Below are 16,819 nucleotides of genomic sequence, written 5' to 3'. Positions count from 1 at the left end.
TAGGGTATGTTCACACGACAGCGTCCGTAACGGCTGAAATTACGGGGATGTTTCCGCCTGAAAACATCCCCGTAATTTCAGCCGTAACGGCATGTGCAGGCGCTTGAACGGCGCGTCCATTACGGACGTAATTGGCGCTGCTATTCATTGGAGTCAATGAATAACGGCTCCAATTACGGCCAAAGAAGTGACAGGTCACTTCTTTGACGCGGGCGTCTATTTACGCGCCGTTATTTGACAGCGGCGCGTAAATATACGCCTCGTGTGACCAGACAAACGTCTGCCCATTGCTTTCAATGGGCAGATGTTTGTCAGCACTATCGAGGCGCTATTTTCGGGCGTAATTCGGGGCAAAAAATGCAGAATTACATCCGTAATTAGTGCGTGTGAACACAGGGTATGTTCACACGCACTAATTACGGACGTAAACATCCCCGTAATTTCAGCCGTAACGGACGCTGTCGTGTGAACATACCCTTATAATGACAGCACGGCTCGTAAAAGCGGCCGGCTGCCCGTGGCCGGCCGTGCTCGTAATTACGAGTCGTAATTACGAGCACGACCCGTAAAATAAAAAAATAGAACATGTTCTATCTTTTTAACGGCACGGGCACCTTCCCGTGAGAAAACGGGAAGGTACCCGTGGCTAACAGAAGTCTATGAGCCCGCTATTTCGGGTCGTAATTACGACCCTTAATAACGGGTGTTTTTACAGTCGTGTGCATGAGGCCCCGTAATGACGGGTGGCTACATGTGTGCACCCGTCATTACGGCAGCGTTGCTAGGCGACGTCAGTAAATAGTCACTCTTCAGGGTGCTGAAAGCGGTATGAACTGTGAATATTGTGGAATTTTCTCACTATGCACCATGTTCCGGCTTTTTATGAGGTCGTGCTAGTCAGAAGCCCAAACTCATATGGATACTAATTGAAAATCGGCTGTATTTTTGGTATTGACCTGAAAAGTCGTGTATGACATATCGAGGACTTCTATGACTGTATCCAATTCCTTTTAATCTCTTTAATGCCATGACCACATAAGTAAAGTCAATGTGACAGCAACATATCGCTATGGGTAAACGGATGGTAGACGGTGGTAAGACTCCACCAGTTTAAAAACACACAAGGCTTTTTATGCTTTTTAAAATTACCACAATTCGCACAAGAGCTGTACAAAAAATTGTGAGGGAACTGTAGCAGATATGGTAGACGGTGGTAAGACTACACCAGTTTAAAAACACACAAGACTTTTTATGCTTTTTAAAATTACCACAATTCGCACAAGAGCTGTACAAAAAATTGTGAGGGGACTGTAGCAGATATACACCATGGTCAGAGTTACAAGTTAAATAATGTTTAATATTATAGGTTTTCACTTTATTGGATACTCAAAAGAGCCTGTTCACACACCCCAAACTTGGAAAACACCCCTTAATTTGAGTAATAATATAATATTGAGATTCTCTCTTACCCATGCCCAAATCAGATTTCACCAATTTATCATTTAGAATACAGGAACGTCGAAACATAAACATTGGAGGAGCTTTTAATTTGGGTGTATTCTGCAGGCATCCCCACAGTTAAATCATGGTTTCTTATATAAGAAAGGCCACGATAAAGTGCAACAGTTATCCTTTTTTTATTATTCTCTGACTGCTCTTTTTTAGGAAACTCCGTAGGTTAAAACTTTTACCAGGAGTGGGGTTCGAACCCACGTGGATACAAATCCATTGGATCTTAAGTCCAACGCCTTAACCACTCGGCCATCCTTGTGTTATATGGTGGTGAGAGCCAGTGCAGGAGAGCGCCAGTGCAGGTGAGCCTTATGACTTTAGAAAACAATGAAGACCATCCTAGTTTGAGCATAAATTCAAGCGGTATGAACTGTAGAATATTGTGGAATTTTCTCACTATGCACCATGTTCTGGCTTTTTATGAGGTCGCGCTAGTCAGAAGCCCAAACTCATATGGATACTAATTGAAAATCGGCTGTATTTTTGGTATTGACCTGAAAAGTCGTGTATGACATATTGAGGTCTTCTATGACTGTATCCAATTCCTTTTAATCTCTTTAATGCCATGACCACATAAGTAAAGTCAATGTGACAGCAACATATCGCTATGGGTAAATGGATGGTAGACGGTGGTAAGACTCCACCAGTTTAAAAACACACAAGACTTTTTATGCTTTTTAAAATTTCCACAATTCGCACAAGAGCTGTACAAAAAATTGTGAGGGAACTGTAGCAGATATGGTAGACGGTGGTAAGACTCCACCAGTTTAAAAACACACAAGACTTTTTATGCTTTTTAAAATTACCACAATTCGCACAAGAGCTGTACAAAAAATTGTGAGGGGACTGTAGCAGATATACACCATGGTCAGAGTTACAAGTTAAATAATGTTTAATATTATAGGTTTTCACTTTATTGGATACTCAAAAGAGCCTGTTCACACACCCCAAACTTGGAAAACACCCCTTAATTTGAGTAATAATATAATATTGAGATTCTCTCTTACCCATGCCCAAATCAGATTTCACCAATTTATTATTCAGAATACAGGAACGTCGAAACGTAAACATTGGAGGAGCTTTTAATTTGGGTTTATTCTGCAGGCATCCCCACAGTTAAATCGTGGTTTCTTATATAAGAAAGGCCACGATAAAGCGCAACAGTTATTCTTTTTTTATTATTCTCTGACTGCTCTTTTTTAGGAAACTCCGTAGGTTAAAACTTTTACCAGGGTGGGGTTCGAACCCACGTGGATACAAATCCATTGGATCTTAAGTCCAACGCCTTAACCACTCAGCCATCCTGGTGTTATATGGTGATGAGAGAAAGTGCAGGAGAGCGCCAGTGCAGGTGAGCCTTATGAGTTTAGAAAACAATGAAGACCATCCTAGTTTGAGCATAAATTCAAGCGGTATGAACTGTAGAATATTGTGGAATTTTCTCACTATGCACCATGTTCTGGCTTTTTATGAGGTCGTGCTAGTCAGAAGCCCAAACTCATATGGATACTAATTGAAAATCGGCTGTATTTTTGGTATTGACCTGAAAAGTCGTGTATGACATATCGAGGACTTCTATGACTGTATCCAATTCCTTTTAATCTCTTTAATGCCATGACCACATAAGTAAAGTCAATGTGACAGCAACATATCGCTATGGTAAATGGATGGTAGACGGTGGTAAGACTCCACCAGTTTAAAAACACACAAGACTTTTTATGCTTTTTAAAATTACCACAATTCGCACAAGAGCTGTACAAAAAATTGTGAGGGAACTGTAGCAGATATGGTAGACGGTGGTAAGACTCCACCAGTTTAAAAACACACAAGACTTTTTATGCTTTTTAAAATTACCACAATTCGCACAAGAGCTGTACAAAAAATTGTGAGGGAACTGTAGCAGATATGGTAGACGGTGGTAAGACTCCACCAGTTTAAAAAGACACAAGACTTTTTATGCTTTTTAAAATTAAAATTAAAAATTGTGAGGGGACTGTAGCAGATATACAACATGGTCAGAGTTACAAGTTAAATAATGTTTAATATTATAGGTTTTCACTTTATTGGATACTCAAAAGAGCCTGTTCACACACCCCAAACTTGGAAAACACCCCTTAATTTGAGTAATAATATAATATTGAGATTCTCTCTTACCCATGCCCAAATCAGATTTCACCAATTTATCATTTAGAATACAGGAACGTCGAAACGAAAACAACGGAGGAGCTTTTAATTTGGGTTTATTCTGCAAGCATCCCCACAGTTAAATCATGGTTTCTTATATAAGAAAGGCCACGATAAAGTGCAACAGTTATCCTTTTTTTATTATTCTCTGACTGCTCTTTTTTAGGAAACTCCGTAGGTTAAAACTTTCACCAGGAGTGGGGTTCGAACCCACGTGGATACAAATCCATTGGTTCTTAAGTCCAACGCCTTAATCACTCGGCCACCCTGGTGTTATATGGTGGTGAGAGCCAGTGCAGGAGAGCGCCAGTGCAGGAGAGCGCCAGTGCAGGTGAGCCTTATGAGTTTAGAAAACAATGAAGACCATCCTAGTTTGAGCATTAATTCAAGCGGTATGAACTGTAGAATATTGTGGAATTTTCTCACTATGCACCATGTTCTGGCTTTTTATGAGGTCGCGCTAGTCAGAAGCCCAAACTCATATGGATACTAATTGAAAATCGGCTGTATTTTTGGTATTGACCTGAAAAGTCGTGTATGACATATCGAGGACTTCTATGACTGTATCCAATTCCTTTTAATCTCTTTAATGCCATGACCACATAAGTAAAGTCAATGTGACAGCAACATATCACTATGGGTAAATGGATGGTAGACGGTGGTAAGACTCCACCAGTTTAAAAACACACAAGGCTTTTTATGCTTTTTAAAATTAACACAATTCGCACAAGAGCTGTACAAAAAATTGTGAGGGAACTGTAGCAGATATGGTAGACGGTGGTAAGACTCCACCAGTTTAAAAACACACAAGACTTTTTATGCTTTTTAAAATTACCACAATTCGCACAAGAGCTGTACAAAAAATTGTGAGGGGACTGTAGCAGATATACAACATGGTCAGAGTTACAAGTTAAATAATGTTTAATATCATAGGTTTTCACTTTATTGGATACTCAAAAGAGCCTGTTTACACACCCCAAACTTAGAAAACACCCCTTAATTTGAGTAATAATATAATATTGAGATTCTCTCTTACCCATGCCCAAATCAGATTTCACCAATTTATCATTTAGAATACAGGAACGTCGAAACGAAAACAACGGAGGAGCTTTTAATTTGGGTTTATTCTGCAGGCATCCCCACAGTTAAATCGTGGTTTCTTATATAAGAAAGGCCACGATAAAGTCCAACACTTATCCTGTTTTTTATTATTCTCTGACTGCTCTTTTTTAGGAAACTCCGTAGGTTAAAACTTTTACCAGGAGTGGGGTTCAAACCCACGTGGATACAAATCCATTGGATCTTAAGTCCAACGCCTTAACCACTCGGCCATCCTGGTGTTATATGGTGGTGAGAGCCAATGCAGGAGAGCGCCAGTGCAGGTGAGCCTTATGAGTTTAGAAAACAATGAAGACCATCCTAGTTTGAGCATAAATTCAAGCGGTATGAACTGTAGAATATTGTGGAATTTTCTCACTATGCACCATGTTCTGGCTTTTTATGAGGTCGCGCTAGTCAGAAGCCCAAACTCATATGGATACTAATTGAAAATCGGCTGTATTTTTGGTATTGACCTGAAAAGTCGTGTATGACATATCGAGGACTTCTATGACTGTATCCAATTCCTTTTAATCTCTTTAATGCCATGACCACATAAGTAAAGTCAATGTGACAGCAACATATCGCTATGGGTAAATGGATGGTAGACGGTGGTAAGACTCCACCAGTTTAAAAACACATAAGACTTTTTATGCTTTTTAAAATTACCACAATTCGCACAAGAGCTGTACAAAAAATTGTGAGGGAACTGTAGCAGATATGGTAGACGGTGGTAAGACTCCACCAGTTTAAAAACACACAAGACTTTTTATGCTTTTTAAAATTACCACAATTCGCACAAGAGCTGTACAAAAAATTGGGAGGGGACTGTAGCAGATATACAACATGGTCAGAGTTACAAGTTAAATAATGTTTAATATCATAGGTTTTCACTTTATTGGATACTCAAAAGAGCCTGTTTACACACCCCAAACTTAGAAAACACCCCTTAATTTGAGTAATAATATAATATTGAGATTCTCTCTTACCCATGCCCAAATCAGATTTCACCAATTTATCATTTAGAATACAGGAAAGTCGAAACGAAAACAACGGAGGAGCTTTTAATTTGGTTTTATTCTGCAGGCATCCCCACAGTTAAATCGTGGTTTCTTATATAAGAAAGGCCACGATAAAGTGCAACAGTTATCCTTTTTTTATTATTCTCTGACTGCTCTTTTTTAGGAAACTCCGTAGGTTAAAACGTTTACCAGGAGTGGGGTTCGAACCCACGTGGATACAAATCCATTGGATCTTAAGTCCAACGCCTTAACCACTCGGCCATCCTTGTGTTATATGGAGGTGAGAGCCAGTGCAGGAGAGCGCCAGTGCAGGTGAGCCTTATGACTTTAGAAAACAATGAAGACCATCCTAGTTTGAGCATAAATTCAAGCGGTATGAACTGTAGAATATTGTGGAATTTTCTCACTATGCACCATGTTCTGGCTTTTTATGAGGTCGCGCTAGTCAGAAGCCCAAACTCATATGGATACTAATTGAAAATCGGCTGTATTTTTGGTATTGACCTGAAAAGTCGTGTATGACATATTGAGGTCTTCTATGACTGTATCCAATTCCTTTTAATCTCTTTAATGCCATGACCACATAAGTAAAGTCAATGTGACAGCAACATATCGCTATGGGTAAATGGATAGTAGACGGTGGTAAGGCTCCACCAGTTTAAAAACAAACAAGACTTTTTATGCTTTTTAAAATTACCACAATTCGCACAAGAGCTGTACAAAAAATTGTGAGGGAACTGTAGCAGATATGGTAGACGGTGGTAAGACTCCACCAGTTTAAAAACACACAAGACTTTTTATGCTTTTTAAAATTACCACAATTCGCACAAGAGCTGTACAAAAAATTGTGAGGGGACTGTAGCAGATATACACCATGGTCAGAGTTACAAGTTAAATAATGTTTAATATTATAGGTTTTCACTTTATTGGATACTCAAAAGAGCCTGTTCACACACCCCAAACTTGGAAAACACCCCTTAATTTGAGTAATAATATAATATTGAGATTCTCTCTTACCCATGCCCAAATCAGATTTCACCAATTTATCATTTAAAATACAGGAACGTCGAAACGTAAACATTGGAGGAGCTTTTAATTTGGGTTTATTCTGCAGGCATCCCCACAGTTCAATCGTGGTTTCTTATATAAGAAAGGCCACGATAAAGTGCAACAGTTATCCTTTTTTTATTATTCTCTGACTGCTCTTTTTTAGGAAACTCCGTAGGTTAAAACGTTTACCAGGAGTGGGGTTCGAACCCACGTGGATACAAATCCATTGGATCTTAAGTCCAACGCCTTAACCACTCGGCCATCCTTGTGTTATATGGAGGTGAGAGCCAGTGCAGGAGAGCGCCAGTGCAGGTGAGCCTTATGACTTTAGAAAACAATGAAGACCATCCTAGTTTGAGCATAAATTCAAGCGGTATGAACTGTAGAATATTGTGGAATTTTCTCACTATGCACCATGTTCTGGCTTTTTATGAGGTCGCGCTAGTCAGAAGCCCAAACTCATATGGATACTAATTGAAAATCGGCTGTATTTTTGGTATTGACCTGAAAAGTCGTGTATGACATATTGAGGTCTTCTATGACTGTATCCAATTCCTTTTAATCTCTTTAATGCCATGACCACATAAGTAAAGTCAATGTGACAGCAACATATCGCTATGGGTAAATGGATAGTAGACGGTGGTAAGGCTCCACCAGTTTAAAAACAAACAAGACTTTTTATGCTTTTTAAAATTACCACAATTCGCACAAGAGCTGTACAAAAAATTGTGAGGGAACTGTAGCAGATATGGTAGACGGTGGTAAGACTCCACCAGTTTAAAGACACACAAGACTTTTTATGCTTTTTAAAATTACCACAATTCGCACAAGAGCTGTACAAAAAATTGTGAGGGGACTGTAGCAGATATACACCATGGTCAGAGTTACAAGTTAAATAATGTTTAATATTATAGGTTTTCACTTTATTGGATACTCAAAAGAGCCTGTTCACACACCCCAAACTTGGAAAACACCCCTTAATTTGAGTAATAATATAATATTGAGATTCTCTCTTACCCATGCCCAAATCAGATTTCACCAATTTATCATTTAAAATACAGGAACGTCGAAACGTAAACATTGGAGGAGCTTTTAATTTGGGTTTATTCTGCAGGCATCCCCACAGTTCAATCGTGGTTTCTTATATAAGAAAGGACACGATAAAGTGCAACAGTTATCCTTTTTTTATTATTCTCTGACTGCTCTTTTTTAGGAAACTCCGTAGGTTAAAACTTTTACAAGGAGTGGGGTTCGAACCCACGTGGATCCAAATCCATTGGATCTTAAGTCCAACGCCTTAACCACTCGGCCATCCTGGTGTTATATGGTGCTGAGAGCCAGTGCAGGAGAGAGCCAGTGCAGGAGAGAGCCAGTGCAGGAGAGAGCCAGTGCAGGAGAGAGCCAGTGCAGGAGAGCGCCAGTGCAGGAGAGCGCCAGTGCAGGTGAGCCTTATGAGTTTAGAAAACAATGAAGACCATCCTAGTTTGAGCATAAATTCAAGCGGTATGAACTGTAGAATATTGTGTAATTTTCTCACTATGCACCATGTTCTGGCTTTTTATGAGGTTGCGCTAGTCAGAAGCCCAAACTCATATGGATACTAATTGAAAATCGGCTGTATTTTTGGTATTGACCTGAAAAGTCGTGTATGACATATCGAGGACTTCTATGACTGTATCCAATTCTTTTTAATCTCTTTAATGCCATGACCACATAAGTAAAGTCAATGTGACAGCAACATATCGCTATGGGTAAATGGATGGTAGACGGTGGTAAGACTCCACCAGTTTAAAAACACACAAGACTTTTTATGCTTTTTAAATTTACCACAATTCGCACAAGAGCTGTACAAAAAATTGTGAGGGAACTCTAGCAGATATGGTAGACGGTGGTAAGACTCCACCAGTTTAAAAACACACAAGACTTTTTATGCTTTTTAACCCCTTCAGGACCAAGCTCATTTTGGCCTTCAGGACCAGACCCATTTTTTCAAATCTGACATATTTCACTTTATGTGGTAATAACTCCGGAACGCTTTTACCTATCAAAGCGATTCTGAGATTGTTTTCTCGTGACACATTGGACTTTATGATAGTGGAAAAATGTGGTCGATAAATTCAATGAAAAACACCAAAATTTAGTGAAAAATTGCAAAAATTAGCATTTTTCTAAATGTAAATTTATCTGCTTGTAAGACAGGCATTTATACCACACAAAATTGTTGCTAATTAACATCCCCCATATGTCTACTTTAGATTGGCATCGTTTTTTGAACATCCTTTTATTTTTCTAGGACGTTACAAGGCTTAGAACTTTAGCAGCAATTTCTCACATTTTCAAGAAAATTTCAAAAGGCTATTTTTACAGGGGCCAGTTCAGTTGTGAAGCGGCTTTTAGGGCCTTATATATTAGAAACCGCCAAAAAGTCACCCCATTTTAAAATCTTCACCCCTCAAAGTATTCAAAACAGCATTTAGAAAGTTTCTTAACCCTTTAAACGTTTCACAGGAATTAAAGCAACGTAGAGGTGAAATTTTCAAATTTCATTTTTTTTTGCAGAAATTCATTTTTATTCTATTTTTTTGGTAACACAGAAGTTTTTACCAGAGAAACGCAACTCAATATTTATTGCCCAGATTCTGCAGTTTTTAGAAATATCCCACATGTGGCCCTAGTGTGGTAATGGACTGAAGCACCGGCCTCAGAAGCAAAGGAGCACCCAGTGGATTTTGGGCCTCCTTTTTATTAGAAAATATTTTAGGCACCATGTCAGGTTTCAAGGGCTCTTTCGGTGCCAAAACAGTGGAAATCCACCAAAAGTGACCCCATTTTGGAAACGACACCCCTTGAGGAAATTATCTAGGGGTATAGTGAGCATTTTGACCCCGCAGGTTTTTTGCAGAAATTATTGGAAGTAGGCCGTGAAAATAAAAATCGTCATTCTTTCAAAGATTATGTAGGTTTAGCTAATTTTTTCTAATTTCCACGAGGAGTAAAGGAGAAAAAGCACCACAACATTTGTAAAGCAATTTCTCCCGAGTAAAACAATACCCCACATGTGGTTATAAACGGATGTTTGGACACACGGCGGAGCTTAGAAGGGAAAGAGCGCCATTTGGCTTTTGGAGCTCAAATTTAGCAGGAATGGTTTGTGGAGGCCATGTCGCATTTGCAAAGCCCCTTAGGTACCAAAACAGTGAAAACGCCAAAAAAGTGACTCCATTGAGAAAACGACACCCCTTGAGGAATCCATCTAGGGGTGTAGTGAGCATTTTGCCCCCACAAGTTTTTCATAGATTTTATTAGAATTGGGCAGTGAAAATAAAAAAAATCCTTTTTCTTCAATAAGACGTAGCTTTAGCTCCAAATTTTTAATTTTCTCAACAAATAAAGGAAAAAAAGAACCCCAACGCTTGTAAAGCAACTTCTCTGGAGTACGGCAATACCCCACACGTGGTCGTAAAATGCTGTTTGGGCACACGGCAGGGCTCAGAAGGGAAGGAGCGCCATTTGCTTTTGGTGTACAGATTTTGCTGCATTTGGTTTCTGGTCGCTATGTTGCATTTGCAAAGTCCCTGTGGGACCAAAACAGTGGATCCCCCCCAGAAGTGACCCCATTTTGGAAACAACACCCTCAAGGTATTCACCTAGGGGTGTAGTGAGCATGTTAACCCCACAGGTGTTTTGCAGAAATTCGTGTGCACACGATGTGGGAGAATGAAAATGGGAATTTTTCCTTAGATACGCCAATATGTGGTGCCCGGCTTGTGCCACCATAACAAGACAGCTCTCAATTATTATGCGGTGTTTCCCTGTTTTAGAATCACCCTACATGTGGCCCTAATCTTTTGCCTGGACATTCGACAGGGCTCAGGAGTGAAAGAGTACCATGTAAAATTGAGGCCTAATTTGGCGACTTATAAAGTATTGGTTCACAATTGCAGAGGCTTTGATGTGAAATAATAAAAGAAACCCCTGAGAAGTGACCCCATTTTGGAAACTGCACCCCATAAGGCATTTATTAAGAGGTGTAGTGTGCATTTTCACCCCACGTGTCTTTTCCATAAATGATTGCGCTGCGGAAGGTACAAATTAAAATGTTTCCCTAGATATGCCAATTCAGTGTCAAATATGTCATGCCCAGCTTGTGCCACTTTTTTTTTTATATACACCGTTCACCGTACGTTATAAACTACATGTTACCTTTATTCTGCGGGTCAGTACGATTCCGGCGATACCAAATTTATAGAACTTTTTTATAACTTTTTGCACAATAAAATTACTTTTGGAAAGAGAATGTATTTTTTCTGTCGCCAAGTTGTGAGAGCCATAACTTTTACATTTTTTCATCGATGGAGCTGTGTGAGGGCTTGTTTTTTTGCGAGACGAGGTATAGATTTTATCGGTACCATTTTTGGATACATGCGACTTTTTGATCACTTTTTATTTCAATTTTTGGAAGACAGTGACCAAAAAAACAGTAATTATGGCAGTGTTTTTGAGTTTGTTTTTTTACGGCGTTCACTGCGCTGGATAAATAACATAATATTTTTATAGTTCAGGTCGTTACGGTCGCTGCGATACCAAATATGTATGGCTTTATTATTTTTTTCAATAATAAATGACTTATAAGGGAAAAAGGGCGATTGTGTTTTGTGTTATTATTTGAAACTTTTATTGTATGTTTTCCAACTTTTATTTTTACTTTTTTTACACTTTTTTTTTACACTTTTCTTTAGTCCCACTAGGGGACTTGAATGTCCAACTATTTGTTTGATGTTCTAATACATTGCACTACCTATGTAGTGCAATGTATTGGAACTGTCAGTTGTTCACTGACAGCAAGCCGATCAGGCTCCGCCTCTGGGCGGGGCCTAATCAGCTTACGTAATGGCAGACAGGAGTCCATTGTTAGGGCTCCTGTTGCCATGGTAGCAGTCGCCAGCCTTGCCATCGCATGGCAAGGCTGCCGATTTTCTACAAACCTCTAGGATGCAGCGATCACAATGGATCGCTGCATCGAAGGGGTTAATGCCAGGAATCGGAGCTAGCTCCGGTTCCTGGCGATAGATCAGGGTGTCCGCTGTAACATACAGCGGACACCCACTGCTGATGACGCCGGCTCAGCTTCTTAGCCGGAAGCTGAGCCGGCGCCATCTTGCCGATGTTACCGGAAGCCTCCTGGGCCCCGCCGACGACGGGGCATAGGAGGATTCCGTTACAGGCTGATCGGGAGGTAAGCATTAGCCCTCCGATTGCCTTTGCAGCCACCGGCAACCCAGCGATCACGTTGCTGGGGTGCCGGTGGCTATAAACTCCTCACATGCTGCGATCTCTATTGAATGCAGCATGTGAGGGGTTAATCGGTCGGATCGGAGGCTAGCTCCGGTCCTGGCCGATACCTTAGGGTGCCAGCTGTAACATACAGCTGTCACCCGGTGGTGATGTTGCTGGCTCAGCTCCTGAGCCAGCTTCATCTCCATGACGTACATTTACGTGAAAAGGCGGTAAGCCACCGATTTTAATGACGTTTATATACGTGATCCGGCAGGAAGGGGTTAAAATTACCACAATTCGCACAAGTGCTGTACAAAAAATTGTGAGGGGACTGTAGCAGATATACAACATGGTCAGAGTTACAAGTTAAATAATGTTTAATATCATAGGTTTTCACTTTATTGGATACTCAAAAGAGCCTGTTCACACACCCCAAACTTAGAAAACACCCCTTAATTTGAGTAATAATATAATATTGAGATTCTCTCTTACCCATGCCCAAATCAGATTTCACCAATTTATCATTTAGAATACAGGATCATCGAAACGAAAACAACGGAGGAGCTTTTAATTTGGGTTTATTCTGCAGGCATCCCCACAGTTAAATCATGGTTTCTTATATAAGAAAGGCCACGATAAAGTGCAACAGTTATCCTTTTTTTATTATTCTCTGACTGCTCTATTTTAGGAAACTCCATAGGTTAAAACTTATACAAGGAGTGGGGTTTGAACCCACGTGGATACAAATCCATTGGATCTTAAGTCCAACGCCTTAACCACTCGGCCATCCTGGTGTTGTACGGTGGTGAGAACCAGTGCAGGAGAGCGCCAGTGCAGCTGAGCCTTATGAGTTTAGAAAACACTGAAGACCATCCTAGTTTGAGCATAAATTCAAGCGGTATGAACTGTAGAATATTGTGGAATTTTCTCACTATGCACCATGTTCTGGCTTTTTATGAGGTCGTGCTAGTCAGAAGCCCAAACTCATATGGATACTAATTGAAAATCGGCTGTATTTTTGGTATTGACCTGAAAAGTCGTGTATGACATATCGAGGACTTCTATGACTATATCCAATTCCTTTTAATCTCTTTAATGCCATGACCACATAAGTAAAGTCAATGTGACAGCAACATATCGCTATGGGTAAATGGATGGTAGACGGTGGTAAGACTCCACCAGTTTAAAAACACACAAGACTTTTTATGCTTTTTAAAATTACCACAATTCGCACAAGAGCTGTACAAAAAATTGTGAGGGAACTGTAGCAGATATGGTAGACGGTGGTAAAACTCCACCAGTTTAAAAACACACAAGACTTTTTATGCTTTTTAAAATTACCACAATTCGCACAAGAGCTGTACAAAAAATTGTGAGGGAACTGTAGCAGATATGGTAGACGGTGGTAAGACTCCACCAGTTTAAAAACACACAAGACTTTTTATGCTTTTTAAAATTACCACAATTCGCACAAGAGCTGTACAAAAAATTGTGAGGGGACTGTAGCAGATATACAACATGGTCAGAGTTACAAGTTAAATAATGTTTAATATTATAGGGTTTCACTTTATTGGATACTCAAAGGAGCCTGTTCACACACCCCAAACTTGGAAAACACCCCTTAATTTGAGTAATAATATAATATTGAGATTCTCTCTTACCCATGCCCAAATCAGATTTCACCAATTTATCATTTAGAATACAGGAACGTCGAAACGAAAACAACGGAGGAGCTTTTAATTTTGGTTTATTCTGCAGGCATCCCCACAGTTAAATCGTGGTTTCTTATATAAGAAAGGCCACGATAAAGTGCAACAGTTATCCTGTTTTTTATTATTCTCTGACTGCTCTTTTTTAGGAAACTCCGTAGGTTAAAAATTTTACCAGGAGTGGGGTTCGAACCCTCGTGGATACAAATCCATTGGATCTTAAGTCCAACACCTTAACCACTCGGCCATCCTGGTGTTATATGGTGGTGAGAGCCAATGCAGGTGAGCGCCAGTGCAGGTGAGCCTTATGAGTTTAGAAAACAATGAAGACCATCCTAGTTTGAGCATAAATTCAAGCGGTATGAACTGTAGAATATTGTGGAATTTTCTCACTATGCACCATGTTCTGGCTTTTTATGAGGTCGCGCTAGTCAGAAGCCCAAACTCATATGGATACTAATTGAAAATCGGCTGTATTTTTGGTATTGACCTGAAAAGTCGTGTATGAAATATCGAGGACTTCTATGACTGTATCCAATTCCTTTTAATCTCTTTAATGCCATGACCACATAAGTAAAGTCAATGTGACAGCAACATATCGCTATGGGTAAATGGATGGTAGACGGTGGTAAGACTCCACCAGTTTAAAAACACACAAGACTTATTATGCTTTTTAAAATTACCACAATTCGCACAAGAGCTGTACAAAAAATTGTGAGGGAACTGTAGCAGATATGGTAGACGGTGGTAAGACTCCACCAGTTTAAAAACACACAAGACTTTTTATGCTTTTTAAAATTACCACAATTCGCACAAGAGCTGTACAAAAAATTGTGAGGGGACTGTAGCAGATATACAACATGGTCAGAGTTACAAGTTAAATAATGTTTAATATTATAGGGTTTCACTTTATTGGATACTCAAAGGAGCCTGTTCACACACCCCAAACTTGGAAAACACCCCTTAATTTGAGTAATAATATAATATTGAGATTCTCTCTTACCCATGCCCAAATCAGATTTCACCAATTTATCATTTAGAATACAGGAACGTCGAAACGAAAACAACGGAGGAGCTTTTAATTTTGGTTTATTCTGCAGGCATCCCCACAGTTAAATCGTGGTTTCTTATATAAGAAAGGCCACGATAAAGTGCAACAGTTATCCTGTTTTTTATTATTCTCTGACTGCTCTTTTTTAGGAAACTCCGTAGGTTAAAATTTTTACCAGGAGTGGGGTTCGAACCCACGTGGATACAAATCCATTGGATCTTAAGTCCAACGTCTTAACCACTCGGCCGTCCTGGTGTTATATGGTGGTGAGAGCCAATGCAGGTGAGTGCCAGTGCAGGTGAGCCTTATGAGTTTAGAAAACAATGAAGACCATCCTAGTTTGAGCATAAATTCAAGCGGTATGAACTGTAGAATATTGTGGAATTTTCTGACTATTCACCATGTTCTGGCTTTTTATGAGGTCGCGCTAGTCAGAAGCCCAAACTCATATGGATACTAATTTAAAATCGGCTGTATTTTTGGTATTGACCTGAAAAGTCGTGTATGACATATCGAGGACTTCTATGACTGTATCCAATTCCTTTTAATCTCTTTAATGCCATGACCACATAATTAAAGTCAATGTGACAGCAACATATCGCTATGGGTAAATGGATGGTAGACGGTGGTAAGACTCCACCAGTTTAAAAACACACAAGACTTTTTATGCTTTTTAAAATTACCACAATTCGCACAAGAGCTGTACAAAAAATTGTGAGGGAACTGTAGCAGATATGGTAGACAGTGGTAAGACTCCACCAGTTTAAAAACACACAAGACTTTTTATGCTTTTTAAAATTACCACAATTCGCACAAGAGCTGTACAAAAAATTGTGAGGGGACTGTAGCAGATATACAACATGGTCAGAGTTACAAGTTAAATAATGTTTAATATCATAGGTTTTCACTTTATTGGATACTCAAAAGAGCCTGTTTACACACCCCAAACTTAGAAAACACCCCTTAATTTGAGTAATAATATAATATTGAGATTCTCTCTTACCCATGCCCAAATCAGATTTCACCAATTTATCATTTAGAATACAGGAACGTCGAAACGAAAACAACGGAGGAGCTTTTAATTTGGGTTTATTCTGCAGGCATCCCCACAGTTAAATCGTGGTTTCTTATATAAGAAAGGCCACGATAAAGTGCAACAGTTATCCTGTTTTTTATTATTCTCTGACTGCTCTTTTTTAGGAAACTCCGTAGGTTAAAAATTTTACCAGGAGTGGGGTTCGAACCCTCGTGGATCCAAATCCATTGGATCTTAAGTCCAACACCTTAACCACTCGGCCATCCTGGTGTTATATGGTGGTGAGAGCCAATGCAGGTGAGCGCCAGTGCAGGTGAGCCTTATGAGTTTAGAAAACAATGAAGACCATCCTAGTTTGAGCATAAATTCAAGCGGTATGAACTGTAGAATATTGTGGAATTTTCTCACTATGCACCATGTTCTGGCTTTTTATGAGGTCGCGCTAGTCAGAAGCCCAAACTCATATGGATACTAATTGAAAATCGGCTGTATTTTTGGTATTGACCTGAAAAGTCGTGTATGAAATATCGAGGACTTCTATGACTGTATCCAATTCCTTTTAATCTCTTTAATGCCATGACCACATAAGTAAAGTCAATGTGTCAGCAACATATCGCTATGGGTAAATGGATGGTAGACGGTGGTAAGACTCCACCAGTTTAAAAACACACAAGACTTATTATGCTTTTTAAAATTACCACAATTCGCACAAGAGCTGTACAAAAAATTGTGAGGGAACTGTAGCAGATATGGTAGACGGTGGTAAGACTCCACCAGTTTAAAAACACACAAGACTTTTTATGCTTTTTAAAATTACCACAATTCGCACAAGAGCTGTACAAAAAATTGTGAGGGAACTGTAGCAGATATGGTAGACGGT

At 39.6% G+C, this 16,819-nt stretch overlaps 11 non-coding genes across 11 annotated transcripts; all 11 read right to left on the bottom strand.

Annotated features, from left to right (window-relative positions):
• Window positions 1-1,688: 1,688 nt before the first annotated feature.
• On the bottom strand, window positions 1,689-1,771 carry TRNAL-UAA (transfer RNA leucine (anticodon UAA)). The gene has a single exon. It is a non-coding gene; the product is annotated as a tRNA-Leu (tRNA).
• A 967-nt stretch (window positions 1,772-2,738) lies between these two features.
• On the bottom strand, window positions 2,739-2,820 carry TRNAL-UAA (transfer RNA leucine (anticodon UAA)). The gene has a single exon. It is a non-coding gene; the product is annotated as a tRNA-Leu (tRNA).
• A 1,065-nt stretch (window positions 2,821-3,885) lies between these two features.
• Window positions 3,886-3,968, bottom strand: TRNAL-UAA (transfer RNA leucine (anticodon UAA)). Its single transcript has one exon. It is a non-coding gene; the product is annotated as a tRNA-Leu (tRNA).
• A 984-nt stretch (window positions 3,969-4,952) lies between these two features.
• On the bottom strand, window positions 4,953-5,035 carry TRNAL-UAA (transfer RNA leucine (anticodon UAA)). Its single transcript has one exon. It is a non-coding gene; the product is annotated as a tRNA-Leu (tRNA).
• Window positions 5,036-6,002: 967 nt separating this feature from the next.
• Window positions 6,003-6,085, bottom strand: TRNAL-UAA (transfer RNA leucine (anticodon UAA)). Its single transcript has one exon. It is a non-coding gene; the product is annotated as a tRNA-Leu (tRNA).
• A 967-nt stretch (window positions 6,086-7,052) lies between these two features.
• Window positions 7,053-7,135, bottom strand: TRNAL-UAA (transfer RNA leucine (anticodon UAA)). Its single transcript has one exon. It is a non-coding gene; the product is annotated as a tRNA-Leu (tRNA).
• Window positions 7,136-8,102: 967 nt separating this feature from the next.
• TRNAL-UAA (transfer RNA leucine (anticodon UAA)) lies at window positions 8,103-8,185 on the bottom strand. The gene has a single exon. It is a non-coding gene; the product is annotated as a tRNA-Leu (tRNA).
• A 4,669-nt stretch (window positions 8,186-12,854) lies between these two features.
• On the bottom strand, window positions 12,855-12,937 carry TRNAL-UAA (transfer RNA leucine (anticodon UAA)). The gene has a single exon. It is a non-coding gene; the product is annotated as a tRNA-Leu (tRNA).
• Window positions 12,938-14,024: 1,087 nt separating this feature from the next.
• Window positions 14,025-14,107, bottom strand: TRNAL-UAA (transfer RNA leucine (anticodon UAA)). Its single transcript has one exon. It is a non-coding gene; the product is annotated as a tRNA-Leu (tRNA).
• A 968-nt stretch (window positions 14,108-15,075) lies between these two features.
• Window positions 15,076-15,158, bottom strand: TRNAL-UAA (transfer RNA leucine (anticodon UAA)). The gene has a single exon. It is a non-coding gene; the product is annotated as a tRNA-Leu (tRNA).
• Window positions 15,159-16,126: 968 nt separating this feature from the next.
• On the bottom strand, window positions 16,127-16,209 carry TRNAL-UAA (transfer RNA leucine (anticodon UAA)). The gene has a single exon. It is a non-coding gene; the product is annotated as a tRNA-Leu (tRNA).
• Between the last annotated feature and the right edge of the window lie 610 nt (window positions 16,210-16,819).

Source organism: Rhinoderma darwinii, chromosome 4 (genome assembly GCF_050947455.1).
Source record: "Rhinoderma darwinii isolate aRhiDar2 chromosome 4, aRhiDar2.hap1, whole genome shotgun sequence".
Classification (NCBI taxonomy): domain Eukaryota; kingdom Metazoa; phylum Chordata; class Amphibia; order Anura; family Rhinodermatidae; genus Rhinoderma; species Rhinoderma darwinii.
This window is presented reverse-complemented; position numbering and strand designations above follow the sequence as displayed.